Raw genomic sequence first — 20,054 nt, forward strand, 5'->3', positions numbered from 1 at the left:
TCTGATGGGAATGGGTAAATAGTTTCTCCATTCTGTGGGTGGCCTTGGTATCATAGTCACTATTTCTTTTGAGGTGCCATAGATTTTCAGCTTAATACAGTCCCATTTGTTTATCTCTGCTTCCACTTATTTGGACAGTGATATTTTTTCCTTGAAGTTGCCTTTAGTCTCAATGTCATGGGTTGTTTTACTTACATGTTCTATATACCTTATGATTCCAGATCTTATATCGAGATCTTCAATCCAAGCAATAGCACAGCAGTAGGAAATTTGACTTGCTCACTGCTGACCTAGGACAGACTCAGATTTGAGCCCCAGCATCCCATTAGGTCCCCTGAGCCTGCCAGGAAATATTTCTTACCAAAGAGACAGGAGTAACCTCTGAGTGCCGCTGGGGGTGGCTCAAAATAAATAAAATATTATTAAAAATTAGTGTATTTTAAAGGGCTTAAAAACCCCAAGGACAAAAAATGTTAAGTGCAAAAAGTAAAGCTAAACTTTTCAGATTTTCAAAAGAAATATATATTATATATGTTTATAGACATATAGACCTAGGAAGGCCCTTAAATGTGTACACGTGGAAATTATTACTATTTTAAAAATATACAACAATCAAAATAAATTTATCCAGAATTAATTTAATTCCCATCTCTTTTTTCCATATTTTAGGTATATTTTCATTTTTAAAATTCACAGTACATGTTGCATGAATAGAGAGATAGTGAAATAATGATAATCACTTCTCATTCTTTTGGCTAAGATCTAGTTAAGTAATGATAGTCCTTGGGAGAATTAATTTTGGCAGATTAGACTATAGTTCTATGATTTGAAATATATCCATGAATAATTAAAGTTATGTTGATTTTATAGGTTAAACATTAGCAGAACTGAAAAGTAGAATCTTTTCTAAATTTTTAATATTAAAAAGTTATGACTTGAATCACTTTCCAAGAAAATGAGTTATTTATTCTTTATATAAATAAAGATATCATAAAATAATGTTTAAAAGTAAGACAAAACAAAATTAAAATATATAAAGTATGAGGTAGTTGATGTAAAAATAATTTTTAATTATTGTAATTAATTATTTACTTAATAGATTTTGTGATGCTATTTAATTAAGTTCATAATTTATTATTTTCTATTGTAAAGAAATTCACATTTTTATGCTTCCTTTGAATTTATAAGTTATTACTATTTTCTTTTTGTTGGAGAACCATATGGGATGCATAAACTGAGATCCATCCTTGGTCAGCCATGTGCAAGGCAAAATGCCTTATACCTGTGATATTGCTCTAGCCCCTATTACTATTATTTTTAAAGATTGTCTTCAATATTTTATATCAGGATCTACAGATCCTGACTCAAAACTGATTTTTAATGGCTTAATTTCTATTAGTATTGAGTCAAGAGTGTTGGATATGCAAAAATTGCTTTTAAATGTTTTTAAAATATTAAATAGTGGTGAGAGTGTAGGCATTATTATTGAATTGGATTATCCTATTCACATTGTAATTTATGTTTCATCAACCTGTTATTAAACAGATATTTAGCTTACTAAAATATTATATCCTAAACATTCTGAACACCAATAACTTTTAGACATTTTTGTCTAAGGAATGTCAAAATCTAATTATATCTACATACGCTCAAATGAACATATGACTATTTCTCACTTTCTTTTTTAATCTACAATCTTTATTTAAGAACCATGATTATAAGCATGATTATATTTGGGTTTTAGTCATAAACAGAACATTCCCCTTCAACAGTGCAGCATTCCTGCCACCAATGCCACCCAACCCTCCTTCCCCACCCCTGCCTGTATTCCAGATAGGCATTCTACTCCTCTCACTCATTAACATTGTCATGATAGTTGTTAGTGTAGTTATTTTCTTAACCATACTCACCACTTTGTGGTGAGCTTCATATTGTGAGTCGGTCCTTCTGACCTTCATCTCTATAGTCTCTGGGCATTATTATAATATCCTTAATTTTTCTTAATACCCAAAGATGAGTGAGACTATCCTGTGTCTATATCTCTCCCTCTGACTTATTTCACTTAGAATAATAGATTTCATGTACATCCATGTATAGTAAAATTTCATGACTTCATCTCTCCTGATGGCTGCATAATATTAATGAATTCTTTCAAACCTTTCAAGAGGAACTACTACTAATTCTTTTCAGGCTCTTTCATAAAAGTGAAGAAATAAGAACACTTCCAAATAGTTTTTATAAAGCTAACATTACCTTGATACAAAAACTAGACAGAGATGCTGCCAAAAAAGAAAATTACAGACCAATATCCCTGATGAACACAGATGCAAAGAGCCTCAACAAAATTCTGGCAAATAGGATCCAACGCATCATCAGAAAGGTCATTCACCATGACCAAGTAAGTTTCATCCCAGGAATGTAAGGATGATTTAACATAATATACCATATCAACAAAAAGAAAAAGAAATATCATATGATCATATCAATAGATGCATAAAAAGCATTCGATAAGGTCCAACATCCATTCTTAATAAAAACTCTCATGAAGATGGGAATGGAAGGAACTTTTCTCAATATAGGCAAGGGCATCTGCCACAAGCCAATGGCAAATATTATTCTCAATGGAGATAAACTAAAAGCCTTTCTGCTAAAGTCTGGTACAGGACATGGCTGCCCTCTCTTACCACTCCTATTCAATATAGTACTGAAAGTATTTGTCCTAGTGATTAGGCAAGAAAAAGATATCAAGGGAATCCAGATAGGAAAGAAAGAAGTCAAGCTCTCACTGTTTGCAGATGACATGATGCTATACTTAGAAAACCCTAAAGACTCTTCCAAAAGCTTCTAGAATCAATAGATTCATATAGCAAAGTAGCAGGCTACAAAATTAACCAGCAAAAAACAATGGCCTTCTGATATACCAATAATGATAGAGAAGAAATAGATATTTCTCACTTTTATTTATTTTTATTTTATTATTTATTTAAATTTTATTTTTTAATTTTGGACCACACCTAGCAAAGCTCAGGGTTTACTCTTGGTTATGTGCTCAGAAATTGTCCCTGGCTTGGGGGACCATATAGGACACCTGAGGATTGAGCCACATGGTCTATCCTGGGTCAGCCGCATGCAAGGCAAATGCCCTACTGCTGCAGCATTGCTCTGGCCTCTAATTTTTATTCTTTTTTTAAGTCTTTCACAGTTGTATTTCAAGCATATAGTGACATTGAATTAGGGCCATTCCCACCACCAGCGTTGACCTCCCTCCACCATAGTTCCCAGTATGCATCCCACACCTCCATCCTCCTGGACTATTAGTGTAACAGGTCCATTTTGTATTTATCTTGTTAGGGTCTTTTGATTCTATAGTCTTTGACTTTGGTTTATGCTGTTTTTTTGGGGGGACACATTCAGTGGCACTCACTGGTTACTCCCAGATATGCACTCAGAAAGCATTCCTGGCAGGCTTGGAGGTCTATATAAGATGCCAGGGATCGAACCCAGGTTGGCCACATGTAAAGCAAATACCCTACCCACTGTGTTATCACCCTGGCCCCTTCTTTTTTTTAAAAGAAAATTCAAAAACAACAAACAAAAAATGCATTTTAATTATATTTCGATTGAAAGGAGTACCATCTGCTTTTCTTTCAATAGATCCTGGTTCTAATTCATGCCACAATATAATGACCACCCAATCACTTCCAGGGATCAATCTTGAGTACTGAGCCAGGGATAGTGCCTGGACACTTTTGACTGTGGCTATAATGTGCTTAGGAAGTGAATGTTTTACATATATGTCCCTATACTTACTAGATGTCCATATTTTCCCCCAAATAAAAAAATCTCCTTCAAATAATTCTTCATGGTCCATAAAAATTTATTACTAACCACTATACAGTGCACAATGAATATTGCTAACTTATTCTAGTAAAGTGCTAAAAGTACAATGACTAAGAATATCTGACTCCCAAGTTTTATTTCCCTTTGTAAATTTCTATTTGGTTTATGCTTTCTACCCAATGAACCCAAACTTAGTTTGATGTTGTATTTGCTACTTATTATTCTTCCCATTTAATATAGTTTGTTCTCTCCAAAGTTTCATCCAGCATATCAAAGAAAGCTAAAACAAATTAAAAAATAAGATATAAATAGAACAATATATAAAATTAATAGTGATAAAATTTTATTTCAGAATAATTATACTCATTAGTTTTGTAAAGCTGAGAAAATGTGAAAAACTTTGATAATTGAAGATTATAAAGATAAACTTTATTATGACTTAAAAGTAAATAGTTTTATTGTCTTGAAATATATTTGGAATATATTTTCTTATCCATTTCTGTCTTGCTAAATATCTAGGGCATGCATGCTCACTGATAACTAACTCATTATAAGTATGAAAATAACAAACTAAATACTTCTGTGTCTTGTAAAGTTTTTATTATAGAATGAATGCTCATTAATTATTTGTAGAATGAGGAAGACAGTGTGGGGAAATGAAGGAAGGAAGGGATGGAGGGAACGAGGGATGGAAGGAGGGAGGGAGGGAAGAAGGTTAAAAGGGAGGAATGGAGGGAGGGAGAAATAAAGGAAGGAAAAATGAAGGGAGAAGGAAGGAGTGTAGGAAGGAAGGAAAAGGAAGAGAAGGAGGGAGAGAGGAAAAAAGGAAGCGAGGAGGAAGGGAAGGAGGGAAGGAATGGCAGAGATAAGGAAGTGGGAGAGAGGAAGGAATGAAGGAAGGAAGAAAGGGAAGGAGAAGAAATTAATGTAGAGAGGGAGGAAGGAAGAGAAGGGCAAATGTAGGGAAGAGGAAGGGAGGGTGAGGAGGAGGAAATATCAGTAGAAAACTTCAAGGAAAAAAGATCAAATATATTTCAGTGAGATTAGGTAGGTAGTGGAAGGCAATCTGGCTGCAAGTACCTATAGAAGAAACTAATCCCGCAGATTAGTTTGAATTAAAATAGCCTTATTCCTGTGCAGTGCATTGCCTACTCCATTTATTCCAGTGGTCCTCAAACTATGGCCCGCCCGGCCACATATTGTATTTGTATCTGTTTTGTTTCTTCATTGCAAAATAAGATATATACAGTGTGCATAAGAATTCGTTCATAAGTTTTGTTTTTACTATAGTCAGACCCTCCAATGGTCTGAGGGACGGTGAACTGGCCCCCTGTTTAAAAAGTTTGAGGACCCCTGTCAGACCATTGAAGCTTATTTTTATTTTACCTTTTTGTCCCGTTTTAGTTCCACTTTAGAATTTCTGGCCTTAGCACCCTCAATTATTTATGGTTTCAATCTTGTTCATTTATTTTTGTACTAAAAATACTGAGCTTATTTTACCCAAAAACAAACCCTTAAATAGCTTTTCAGTAATAGAAATAAAATGTCTCAATGTTCATCTCTGGTATAATTAGTTAAAATAAATTTAACTAAAATAAATTTAGCACTTAATATTTAGTATTAATATTTAAAATAAATTTTATTATTTTAATTAAAAATAAAATGTTATAAATATGAGTTTGTGAAAATAAGCAATTAATGCTCTTAAGACATCAGCTGCTAGGGTAATGTTAACTATTGTGAATATATGTGAACATTCAATTTGTTTTACATCATCATGTCACATACTGACTTATGTATGATTCACATTAAAATTTTGTTTTGTAGAAGGGTGCAGAAGCCATCTTGGGCCATGCGGTTTCTAGCTGCCTGAGACTGGATTTCAACAGCGTTTCTGCTGGTGATCCTGCCTGCTTCAGAGGTGGGTCGAGACATACACAAACTAATTCCTGCTGGTTTCTGCTGGGTGTCAGAAGGGCGCAGAAGCCATCTTGGGCCATAATGTTTCCAGCTGCCTGAGACTGGATTTCATCAGCTTTCCTGCCAGGGATCCTGCCTGCTACAGAGAGTTCTTGGCTGGCTCCGACCTCCTGCTGTGCCTTGGATGACCCTGAGGACTAGAAGGGAACTCTTTGCTTTGCTTGTCTGTCTTTCCTGAATACTTGAAGCTCTCCTCAAAGGCCTAGGAAGCGCACCCCCCCAAAAAATTGTCATCTAGAGGCCTCAGAAGAGTGCAGCCGCTCCGCTTCGCAGCCACACACTCTTTCTAAACAATGAACCCCACCAAAACACGCAGAAAAAAAATCAAACTACAAGGGTGACAATGGGGAAACCTCACAGGCAAACACACATCACAAGAAACTCTCAAGGCCAGAAGACAGTGGTGGGATATTGTGACAAGACTGAATGAAATGAATGCCTTACCGAGAATGCTGCATCCAGCCCGACTCATGTTCAGGTTTGAAGGAAGGATATATAGCTTCATGGATAAACAACAGATCAGAAACTTCACAGATGAAAAATCAGCCTTAAAGGAAAAACTGAAAGGTCTACTTTAGACAAGAGAGACCAGCATACACAGCAAACTTATCTACAAAGATGACATTAAATCCTATGACAATCATCTCCCTCAATGACAATGAACTAAATTCACAAATTAAAAGACAGAGTGGCAAAATGGGTCATAAAGATGAATCCAACCTTCTGCTGCCTATAAGAAACACATCTGAATAATCAGAACAAACATAGACTCAAAATAAAAGGCTGGAGAAAAATCATCCAAGCAAATAGCATTCTTAAAAAGCTGGGGTGGCCATATTAATATCTGATGACACCAAATTTATACTCAGAAAGGTTGTAAGGGGAAAAGATGGACATTTTGTATTAATCAAGGGATATGTGCAACAGGAAGAAATCAGACTTTTAAAAATATATGCACCCATGAGAGATCAGCAAATTATCTAATACAATTATTGACAAATCTGAAAGAAGACATTAATAATAACACAATAATTGTGAGAGACCTCAACACTGCCCTGTCAACACTTGATAGGTCAACCAGACTGAAACCAAACAAAAAAATACTAGCCCTGAAAAGAGAAATGGAAAAAAAAGGACTAGTACACATACATAGGACATTCCACCCCAAAAAACCTGGATACACATTCTTCTCCAATGTATGTGGGTCATTCTCCAGGATAGACACATGCTGACACATAAAACCTAACTTCGTAAAATCAAGAGGATAGAAATCTTGCAGGCTACCTTTGCTGACCATAAGGCTCTAAAATTAGATGTGAACTACAAAGGGACACAGAAGTAAAACATTAACAATTGGAAATTAAACAGCCTGCTACTGAACAACCAGTGGATCCGAGATGAAATCAAAGAGGAACTCAAAACTTTCCTGGAAACAAATGATAATGAAGACCCAAACTGCCAGAATCTATGGTACAAAGCAAAAACGTTCCTGAGAGAAAAATTTATAGTTTTGCAAGTACACATCAGGAAGGAAGAAGGGGCATACCTGAATAACAATGACGCAGCTCAAAAAATTAGAAAATGACCAACAAAAAAAACAAAAATAGGAGACAAAAGAAAATAACAAAGCTGAAAGCAGAAATCAATGAAGTGGAAACCCAAAAAACAATCTGAAAGATCAACGAAAGCAGAAGTTGGTTCTTTGAAAAAATAAACAAGATTGATAGACCATTGGCAAAATTCACAAAGAAAGAGAGAAAAAACTGATACTTATATTAGAAATGAAAAGGGAGAGATCACGAGTGATATTTCAGAGATACAAAGGGTCATCAGAGACTACTTTGAGAAACTTTATGCTACTAAACATAAGAATCTAGAAGAAATGGATAAATTCCTGGATCATACTCACTGTGCTTCAACCACACTGGTCAGAAGCTCATCTCCTGATCAGGAGATATCTTTGAGATCTGCTCTTACACACTCAGGACATACCGCTATCCCACAAACCTCGCTCACAACTCATTTTATACCAGACAATCCTAGGTGGATTAGGTCCAACTCTTTTCTACCTTACAAAATATATAGCCCCCAAACAAAAATGAAAAATTTATCAAACTAGATTGTAACATATCTATCATACTTGGGTAAGCTGTGTTCCTAGAATAAATATGCACTAAAATAGACCTACCAACACCCTGAAACTTCAGAACCACACATGCAAAGAACAATGGGGGAAACTAAGGAAAACACTAATGACGGAGTATATGAAAAGTAATCCTAACAGATTTCCAAGTCTTCCAAAATGCATAAGCTTTATAAACGAGAACCTAAGATCAGCATTTAATGTCTTAGTAATGGAATTCAAAGAATCACTAACTAAAGAAATTAATAAATTCATAGACGAACAATTCAACTAACCCAAAGAAGAACTCTATCAGAATATGAAAGACTCCATAGAAATGTAACTAAGGAAACTAAATAACATGCTAGCAAGCCACAGTAGCAGAATTAAACACATAGAGAACCGCAAAGATAAAATTGAAAACAAAATGCAAGCCAGCAACAATACAGAAATCAATAAAGAAAAGAGAGGAAAAAAACCTTGGAAGAAAATGTAAGATATTTAATGAACAAAGACAAAAGAAATAATCTGTGATATATAGGAATATCAGAAGTGGAGGAAAGGGTAAAGGGAAAGAATTAGTAGAGAGGGAAATAACAGAGAACATTTCCACCCTCAGGAAAGAGGTACCTGTACAAATTCAAGAGGCAAAAAAGTTCCTAATAAAATTGATTCTAATAGATCAACAAGACATACAGTAATCTAAATGGCAATAACAAAGAAAGAGATGAATTCCTTAAAGCAATAAGTAAGATAAAAAAAAACTCAAGTATAAAGGAAAGAACATAAGAATTAAACCAAATCTCCCATTTGAAATACTTCAGGAAAGAAAACAGTGAATGACATATTTAAACTAATAATTAAAAGAAACTTCTAACCTAGAATCCACTACCCAGCAAAACTCTTACTTATTTGGGAGAGAGGACTGAAAATATTCTCAAACAAAAATCTTGTAACATTTGCACTAACAAAACCAACTCTGAATGAACTACTGATAGATCAATTACACAACCCAAACAGGGAACTGTATTAACTAGGTGTCTTTTTTTTTTTTGTAGATGCTATTTTTTGGTCTTTGTTTTTGTTGGTTTTTTCTTTCCTTTTCTCCTTTCTTCTTTTAAATCTATATTTATAAACTCTAGAGGGAATCTTCCCAGTTTTGTTGTTGTTTTTGTTCATTTATTTTTTCCAACACTAGAAGGAATCCTCCCAGTTTTGTTGTTGTTTTGTTTGTTTTTTTTTTCAACAGAACTACATAACATGAGTCATCTTGTTCTGCCTCATGAATTGAGGAGGAAAATATGGAGGGTATCAAAACCAAACAGTTATATGAACATTGAGTAGAAATAAAAATGATCAGACTCTGCTCTCTTCGGCAGCGCATATACTAAAAAATGATCAGACTCAAACACCAAACCTAAAGCCAATGTCAACATTGAATATCGACCCAATCTACAACAAGCTATACATAGAGAGGAGCAGTTTACAATAGCAGACTGGGAGTGGGGTGCAAGAGAGGGAGATATGAGATGCATGCTGAGAATAGGGGTGGAGGGAGGACAACATTGGTAGTGGGAATGGCCCTGTACCTTAAATATTACCTTTACTGTGAAAGATTTGTAATTCACTTTGGTCACAAAACTTATTAAAATAGAAAACTACAACAATAACCCTACACAATATAACATCACAACAAACCTCTCTCTCAATAAACTCCGAAAATGCCAATGCACTAAATTCCCCCATTAAAAGACACAGAGTAAAGAGTTGGATCAGAAAACAAAAAACAGATATATGTTGCCTCAGGAAACACACCTAAATATCAGGATAGGCAAAGGCTCAGAATAAAAGGATGGAAATCAATTATTCAAGACACTGCAAAAGAACAATAGCAAAAAGCTGGGACAGCCATGCTTATATAAGACTAAATCACATTTAATCTAGAAAGTGCTTAGAGACAAAAATGGACACTATGTATAGATCAGAGGAACGTTAAACTAAGAAGTACTAACTCTAATCAAGATTTATGCACCAGGAAGATCCCGCATGCCAGGATTCCTGCTCCTCTCCTACGAGTATGGCTGGGAATCTGGGCAGACAGCTGGCCAATGGCCTCCTGAGCTGACCACTTAGTCCAGGAGACTAAGAGATCCCAGGAGATCCCCCCATGCGAAACCGGTCCTCAGGGCCAGGTTTGGCAACTGGGCTCTGGGGGGAGGAAGGAGGAGAGAAACTCCTCCCGTATTCATACTGGACCCCCTGCAGTGGTGTCTTTTCTTACTAATACTCATTTTTATAACCGCACAGGCGCAAAATATACTTTTTAAGCATTATCTAAAAATGTTATTCATTCTAGACGGTTCCTAGGAAAGGAAACAGAATACCAAAGATTTGGATGATAACACTCCAATAGATCTTTAAAGTCAGTCTTTATGGACTTGACTTTCCATACTGACTCCAAGCCGAAATCACATACAATTATATATATATATATATATATATATATATATATATATATAATATATATATTGCATATAGCCCCTGTCATGTATTGCCTCTCCCCTACCCCTGTGTCTTCTCTATCCCCTCATTGTTCAATCCTGATCCATTATCTTCCCCTAATTTAACCCTCTTTACCCTCAGTTCCTAACTCAGTAGGCACCAAGATTGACCTCCTGCCCCAACAGACCACCTTCCAGCTCCTCAGTGAAAGACACCCTCTGGGTCCCGGTTCTCATGCATCAGCAAAGAACTACAACCAGCACGCCTGCTGACTCAAGCTTGATGGCCCCTCTCACCCCCACCAAATTGTGGACTGTTGCAGGATACAGGAATCGGTCTCAGCAAAACACCCAGCTCAAAGATACTATATGGTCTCATAATGCAGCAAAGCATCTCTTAAACTCAATTCCAAGGTCTGTGAATCAAAAAGTACTTTGACTTTTACTCCCCACAAGAATATATCAAAAGCCTTAATTGGGAGTCTTATATTGCCTACGGAAGCTCAATACCTATAAAACAATACATCTTAAAATGTGTATTCCTAAAAATACAAGTAGCCTCCTCCACCACTTGTTTTATTTGAATACCTTTTCTTTTTAACTCAGTTTTATTTATTTGTTCTATTTTAATATATACATTTTTCCCTCTATCCTTACCATTTTTGGTGCTGCTTGGTACAAAAAGCCTTGACTGGGATAAAAGCTCAGAACAAAACCAGATGACAGAGACTGTGTGCGCAGCCTGTCATCCTTACCCAGAATAGCACCAGCAACACAGTATAACACCATACATTTTTGTATGGGCACAGTAAAAAAAAGGGGAAACCATAGACACAGAAACAAGATCTTATCTTCTAGAGATAAGAACTCACTTTTTATAGCAGAAGGGTGCCTCCCATCCTGAACATGTGTCATGTGGATACAACCAGTCCCCAGGAGATTGGACAGTGTTAGTCCAATCCGAAACCCCAGATCCCCAATGTAGAAATGATACAGCTCCGGGCAACACCACCAGGAACTAAGCTCCACTGGGAGATTTATAACACTACTTTGGCACCAACTTGTGCCAGTTTTGATATGACAACGAGGAAAGGAAAACTTGATCTAAGACCAGGCTATCCTATCACATCACCTAACACTAAATGGAAATCAGAAGAGATATTATCCTTTGAACTGTGAAAAATAAGAGCACCAACAACAGAAAACTGACTTTGACAACTGTGATTGAACAGAGTCTACCTTGGGACTTATAAGAAAAACTCTACCCTAGGCTGTAGTCCAGGACACATAAAAAACAACAACAACAACAAGATGTCTTATTGCAGAGGTCCAACTTGGACAACAGAGACTGAGCAGAACCTTTGGATCCATAATATCCTAGGCTTTGTCTTAGGGACTGAACGAAAACAGGGAGCAAGTGCTACAGAAGACTGACACCACAGCAACGATGAATAGGAACCTCTAGAACCTAGAGACTCTATCCTAGACTCTGACCTATAACCTGCACAAATACCAAGATCGCTAGCTACAGTGGCTTGATTTTCTCACACACAACTGAGAGGAAACTTTCCTGGCATCACAAAAAAGCCTTTGGGATGGGGTAATAAGTATATATGGAGCCAGGGGTTGATCCCATGTTGGTATGCTTCAAGGATGGAGAAACCCTGAATCTCTTAGGCCATGGGAATTCCCTTTCTTCCCCAATGCTTACTGTGCCTATGCAAAAAAAAAAAAAAAGTGTGGGGAACGCTAAACCCTACCACTCGAGCACCCATATGTTTTCTTGTTTTGTTTTGAGTTGTTAGTTTTTGACTTTATTTTCCTTCTCTTTTTTCTTCCACTTTTTTCATTCTTTTTCACTCTTGTGGTTATTATTAGAGATTTATTTTTATTTTTATTTGCCAGGTCCATTTTTTCTTTTTTTTTCCATTTTTTTCTTTTTTTCTCTCTCTCTTCTTTCTTTTTTTGGTAGTTTTCACCAAATTTTTTTCTCCCCTTTTTCTTATCCTTTTTATCTCCAATGACAGTGGAATAGATGCTCAATCTACAACAAGCTGTAAAGTGGAGACCAGTTGCACTAGCATACAGGGGGTAGAGGAGGGAGATATGGGATGCATACTGGGAACAGGGGCAGAGGGAGGACAGCACTGGTGGTGGGAATGCCCCTCATTTATTGTCACTATGTACCATAAATGATTCAGTGAAAGATTTGTAATGCACTTTGGTCACAATAAAAAAAAAGATTTATGCACCAAATGCAGAACTAGAAAAATATGTAAATCTTTTGCTAATAAATTTAGAGAAAAGTATAAATGGAATTATGATAGTAATAGGAGACTTAAACACACCATTATTGCCACTAAGCAGATCCACTAGGCAGAAAACTAGCAAAGGCATAAGAGTCCTAAATGAGAAACTAAAATAACTGGGACTAATGGACTTTTACAGGGTCTTCCACCCCGAGAAAGCAGAATACACATTCTTCTCAAGTACACATGGAACCTTCTCTAGAATAGACCATGTATTAGGACATAAATCTAACTTGCATAAAGTCACAATATAAGAATTATTCCAAGCACCCTATCAGATCAATACATAACAGAGATCAAGATTGACTGCAATAAGAAGATGTGGATAAAATATAACACCTGGAGATTAAACAACAAACTGCTCAGCAAAAGCAAGATTAGGGAAAAAATTAAGGAAAAATAAAAAGATTCCTTTAGAGAAATGACAAGAAAGAAATAGACAAAATCTATGGTACACAGCAAAAGTATTACAGGAAAACTCACAGAAATACAGGCCTATGGTAGGAAGAAGGAAAATGGCAAAATCAACAGCTTAAAAGGACACGTTAAGGAACTGGTTAACCAGCAGAAAGAAACCCAAACACAGAGAGAAGACAAGAAATAATAAAAACCAGAGCAGAAATAAACAACACAACATAGAAACAAAGAAAACAATGCAAAGAATCAATGAGACCGGGAGTTGGTCTTTTCGAAAGAATAAACAAGGTAGACAAACTGGTGGCAAGACTCACAAAGAAAAAAGAGAAAATCTCAAATAAATAGGATCAGAAATGAAAGGGAAGAGATTTCAACAAAATTTCAAGAAATGCAAGACATCATGAGGGCTTGCTATGAAAAACTGTACTCAGTTAAGTTAGAGAACTTAGAAGAAATCGACAGATTCTTGGAAAAAAAATATCCTCTCCCAAGGTTTAAAAAGGAGGATGTAGAAAGCCTAAAAAGGACAATCACATTTAAAGAAATGGAAACACTAATTAATAAACTCCCCAAGAAAAAAGGTCCAGGACCAGATGGTTTTACAGGTGAATTCTATCAAATGTTTAGAGAGGAATTATTACAATTGATCCTCAAGCTCTTCCAAAGCATTGAAAAGACAGAAATCATCCCTAATTGCTTCTATGGGGCTAATATTACGCTCATTCCCAAAGCTGAGAAAGACACCACCAAAGAAAAAACTATAGACCAATCTCACTAATTAACATGGCTGCAAAAATCCTGAACAAAATACTAGCTAACCGAATCCAACAACACATCAAATAGATGATACACCATGAGCAAGTGGGTTTCATCCCAGAGATGCAAGGATGGTTCAAAATACCCAAATCAATCAACATCATACACCACATCAACAAAAAGAAAGAGAAAAAAACACATGACCATATCAATCAAAACTGAGAAGACATTTGCAAAATCCAACACCCATTCATGATGAAAACTCTGCAAAATGGGGTTGGAAGATAGTTATAGCTAACTATAAAAAGCCCACTATCAACATTTTCCTTAATGGTGAGAAACTGAGAGCATTTCCACTAAGGTTAGGTACTAGGCATGGCTGTCTACTGACTCCACTCTTATTCAATGAGGTTTTAGAAGTCCTAGCAATAGCAATCAGACAAAAGAAAGGAATCAAAGGAATTTAAATAGAGAAAGAGGAACTCAAGCTCTCTCTCTATTTGCAGATGATATGATGATATACAAAGAGTCAACAGAAAAGCTCCTACAAACAATAAAGCAATACAACAGAATGGCTGGCTACAAAGTCAGTCCATAAAAGAGAGTAGCATTCCTTTACACAAATAACAATGCAAAGGTGAAAGAGATTAAGGAGTTAATTTCATTTAAAATAGTATTCAAGAAGCCAGAGAGATAGCATGGAGGTAAGGTGTTTGCCTTTCATGCAGGTCAGTGGTTCGAATTCCGGCATCCCATATAGTTCCCCATGACTACTAGGGGTGATTTTCAGAGCATAAAGCCAGGAGTAACCCCTGAGCACTGCTGGGTATGACCCAAAAAACAAACAAACAAAATAAATAAAAATAAAAATAAAATAAAATAATATTCAAAAATATCAAGTAACTAGTTATCAACCTAACAAGAGAAGTGAAAGACCTTTAACTGGAAAACGTCAATATGCTTCAAAAGGAAATTGAAGAAATGAAAGAGGACCTAAGAATTTGGAAGTACTTACATTCTTATAAAAAAAATTACTATAGGAGTCGGAGATATAGCATGGAGGTAATGCGTTTGCCTTGTATGCAGAAGGTCAGTGGTTCGAATCTCGGCATCCCATATGGTCCCCTGAACCTGCCAGGAGTGATTTCTGAGCATAGAGCCAGGAGTAACCCCTGAGCGCTGACGGGTGTGACCCGAAAACCAAAAACATTTTAAAAAATTAAAATAAATTACTATAGTAGAGTTAGGATCCAAGAAGAAGAAAAAACTTAAATTCAACCCAAGGTAGAAAATTAAATTCAGTACAGATTATTACAACTATTGTGTTCAGATAACTTTTAGTTACTGGATTAGTTATTAAAAAAGCAGATTAACTGAATCAAGCCCACAGCCTCATATTTGATGGAATTGAGAAGATACACAAGAATCAGAAATAAAAATAGCAGAGGGTAGAAGCTGATCCATAATAAATAATATCCCTGTCATTAAACCTAGAATACAGGGAAAGTTCAGAATTTTAAACATAAGAAAGGTAATACTGAATTTATAATTTGAATTAAATTGTTTAATAAGAAGTATTTTAGGGCCCGGAGAAATAGCACAGCAGCATTTGCCTCGCAAGCAGTCGATCCAGGACCAAAGGTGGTTGGTTCAAATCCTGGTGTCCCATATGGTCCCCTGTGCCTGCCAGGAGCTATTTCTGAGCAGACAGCCAGGAGTAACCCCTGAGCATCGCCGGGTGTGCCCTCCCCCAAAAAAGGAACTATTTTAGTTAATCGTTATAAAACCTGAATTTATTGATAGAATAATATGCAAAAAACTTAGTCAAAGTAAACTAAAAGAGAAATAACAATAAGTTAAGAAAACAAAGGAGAGCAAAAAATTTGATTATAAATACTTAAAGGCCTAAATAAATTGGAAGAGAATAAATAGAAAGCTATAAAGAAAAGAAGGAAAAAATTTATTAAAAATATACAATATGTTTACAAATATATTTATAAAATATGTTTATGGCATTGATGTATAAAATATATGTCATAAAACTAACAATAACTTAAAGCAATATTGCTACTACTACTATTACTACTATTATAATAATAATAGTAATAATAAGTATTTTTAACACTTGGGGAGTCATTACTCTTTCTGAGTACTATTTTGGTTGAATGAGCTTAGTTTTGACTTATTTGTTTTTAGTTCATACTTATAAATGGAATAGGTGATGAGATAATAAAATGATAGAACAGAAAAATAAATGGAAAGATAAGTAGGGGCCGAAGAGATAGCAGAGCAATAGGGCATTTGCCTTAAATGCAGGACGGTTGTTTGAATCCTGGCACCCCATATGTCCCCCGAGCCTGTCAGGAGTGATTTCTGAGCGTAGATCCAGGAGTAACTCCTGAGTGCTGCCAATTGTGACCCAAAAACCAAAAATAAAAATAAAAATAAAAAAGAGATAAATAAAATGATAGAACAGAGAATTAGAGAATAATCCATAAAGTTGGGATGAAGTGATGGTATAATGGGCAAGGCATTTGCCTTGCATACAGCTAATCATAATTTGATCCCCAGTACCATATATGGACCCCCAAGCCCACCAGTTGTGATCCTTGAATGCCCAGCCATGAGTAAACTCTGAGCATCACCAATTATAGTTGGAAGGAAGGAAAGAAGGAAGAAAGGAAGGAAGGAAGGAAGGAAGGAAGGAAGGAAGGAAGGAAGGAAGGAAGGAAGGAAGGAAGGAAGGAAGGAAGGAAGGAAGGAAGGAAGGGAGGGAGGGAAGGAGGGAGGGAGGGAGGGAGGGAGGGAGAGAGGCAGGGAGGGAGGGAGGGAGGGAGGGAAGGGAGGGAGGGAGGGAAGGGAGGGAGGGAGGAAAAAATAAATAAAGAGAACAATAAAGATAATTTAGATAACATTATTCATGATTTTTGGTCAATTATATAAGATATAAAAGTCCTAATAACCCTGGCATCACAAAATCTAAAGTTAATCATATTTAAAAAATTTTAACTAAATTTAATCATATTTAATCATAATTGTTTTCACTAAATTTAATCATATTATCCAAGAGTACTGATTTATAATTTTTAAGACACTAGCAGCAGTTTTCTGCTCAATATTCTAATAAATATAACCTTTAATAATTCAAATATATATCAGTACTATCTATATGTAACTAAGCTAAAAATACCTGATATTGTTCATAAACTAGCTATATTTTCATGCTCCAAGTGATCTAATTATTTTTAATAATATATTTATTTAAGCACTGTGATTACAAATATGACTGTAGTTGGGTTTTAGTCATTAAAAGAACACCACCTTCACCAGTGCAACATTCCCACCACCAATGTCCCCTATCTCCCTCCTCCTCCTCCCCTGCCTGTATTTGAGATAAGCATTCTACTTCTCTCACTCATTAACATTTTCATGGTAGATGTTAGCATAGTTATTTCTCTAACTGCATTTACCACTATTGTGGTAGGCTTCATAATTGAGAGCTGGTCCTTCTGGCCCCCATCTCTGTGCATTATTGCAGTAATGTCTTAAACTGTGGTACATATACACAATGAAATCTTATACAGCCATCAGGAGAGATGAAGTCGTGAAATTTTTCTAAACATGGATGGACATGAAAAATACTATGCTAAGTAAAATAAATTAGAGGGACAGAGAGACACAGAATTTTCTCACTCATCTGTGGGTGTTTAGAAAAATACTTTTGATGTCATTACCAGCTGTGCTCATGGCTTACACCTGTTCTTTGCTTAGGGATCACATGTGGCTGTGTACGGGAATCATATATAGTGTGAGATATTCAGCTTGGGTAGGCCTTGTGCAAGGTAAATGTTCTATCTACTCTACTAACTCTTTGGCACATTTGATATTGTTTATATTAAAGCTTCATTTAGAACTTTGCATCAAATTACTATATTTATCTTGCTATCTGAAAAATTTTGTGATACCAGGTTTATTTGGCCTTTTATATCTTATATAATTTTCCATACAAACATGAATAATGTTATCTAAAATATTATTAGCTTATAACATTACATTCAAGGCTAAAGACAAGTGAATCCAATGTTTAAATTCATTAGAAAAAATATCTCAGACCAGGCAGATGTCTCAGAGCATTAGAGAATATACATTGCTTGCCAGAATTATGTTCTATCACTGGTGTTACAGGGACCCTGTAAGTCTGGCAGTGGAAGCCCTGAGTACTTTCTGAGCATTGGTACTATGTAAAACCTCCACAAATTTGGGGTACCTACTGTGTGAATGTAAGACTAAAAGAGTTGCATAAAATGCTAATATCAGTTAGTTAGAAAACTAGCCAATTGCTTAATTTTAAAACTTTACCTAAAAGAAATATTATAGCATGATATAGAGTAATCTATTAAAATGAGCATAATTACAAAATATTCGTGCTTAGACTTATATTTTTAAACAGGTATTCTTCTCACAATGTCTTTATCTTCTTCCCTGGAACCATTTTGAGTGAGTATCCATGTGGTGTTATTCTGATTGACAATACAGTAAACTCTTTCTGAGAAGAGCCATTTAATACTGACACAAGTAATTGTTATAAAAAGAACATTAGACTAAAATCAAAGATTGTATTCACTCAACAAATGATATAAGAAGTTTGTTTCATAATATTTATCATTATTCTCCTGTTATATTTCTATCTTCTTAGGTTTTTGTATTGTCTATCAAGTTAAGAAACTTTCTATTTGAAATAAACTCAGTAGTTATCTCTAATTTATAAATACAAGGTCATTTTTGTTTAAAAAGTATAGTTTTTGCAGGGGGAGCACTCCTTGAGGTTTTTGAGAATTACTCTCAATGCACACTTAGAAATCGCTCCTGGTGGCTGTGGGGGACCAAGAATCAAACCTGAATTGACCCATGCAAGGCAGTCATCCTATTCACTATACTATCTCTCTGCCCTCCCCCCATAGATCATATTTCTCATGTAAAAGAAAATTTAAGAATTTTATTTTACAAGGAAACTAAGTAACAGAAAGTACATGCCTATGGTATTTGTATGAGCTTTACAGATACCAGACATTTGAGAATAAAATAAACCAAAGAAAAAGAATAAATATGTGAAGAAATTTCATTAGTTTATTTAGTTCAGAAGAACCAAAACCTATTAGCATCATCTTGTTAAAATAAAGAATGATCTCATTTTATTTATAGATTATTTTATTAAAGTTACTGAAGATTTTAAAATTTGTGTATGGCATTAATGTCTATAGTTAGTAAATGAGTATCTAGGGCCTTGCAAAGCCATGTACATTTAGATGAAAATTTCTCTGTTGAGATTGAAATAAGCCTTGAACAGTACCCATGCTGATACTTTGCAATCTTGTGAGAGATACTGAGTTCTGAGCCTTGAGCTAAGCCAGACACCAATTCTTGACCCAGTCTGTGAGGTAATATATGTTTGTCAGTTACTAATTTTAGGATCTTTTATACAATGATAGAAATAGATCCTGTTTCATCCCACAAGATTATATTAGTAAATAGTAGATTGTTGTTGCTTTGTTTTTAGAATGTGGCTTTTTTTTCAAGCACAGTTCTACTATTTTGTTCTAATATTCTTGAATAGTAGAGTCTTAAAATTTTAGCAAACACGAATATGTCAAATATTCAACTCATCTTTATATGTAAGAGATTTAGAAGCTGCTACTCCAGCCAAATAAGGAAAAACCCTGTTCAGTTGGAAAAATCAGCAACTCTTGGCAAATAAAGAGGAACCAGAGAAAGCTGTGTAGTATCTCTTGCTGAGGAGTCAGCTGTAAACACTGTAAACACTGGGAATAGGACATGTTTCCAGTCCACTGGAGTGGGTCCTCCTGCATATGTAAAACAGGCTGTGTAATTGATAAAATACTGGAGACTATGTGTGAATAAATATAAGACTTTAAAATTCCAGAGAGGCACAGAGAAAAAACTTTGTGATTTCCTGGGATTTACCAGTAAATAACCTTGCAAAATTCTCTCTGGTTTTTTTTAAAGAAAGGAACAAGGAAGATCGCTGAAGTATTCCAATATTTCCCTTTATTGAGGTCTGGACTCAGGGTATTTAAGCTAACTTGAGTCAAACTTGCAAGGGTACTGTCT

Source organism: Suncus etruscus, chromosome 11 (assembly GCF_024139225.1).
Source record: "Suncus etruscus isolate mSunEtr1 chromosome 11, mSunEtr1.pri.cur, whole genome shotgun sequence".
Lineage (NCBI taxonomy): Eukaryota > Metazoa > Chordata > Mammalia > Eulipotyphla > Soricidae > Suncus > Suncus etruscus.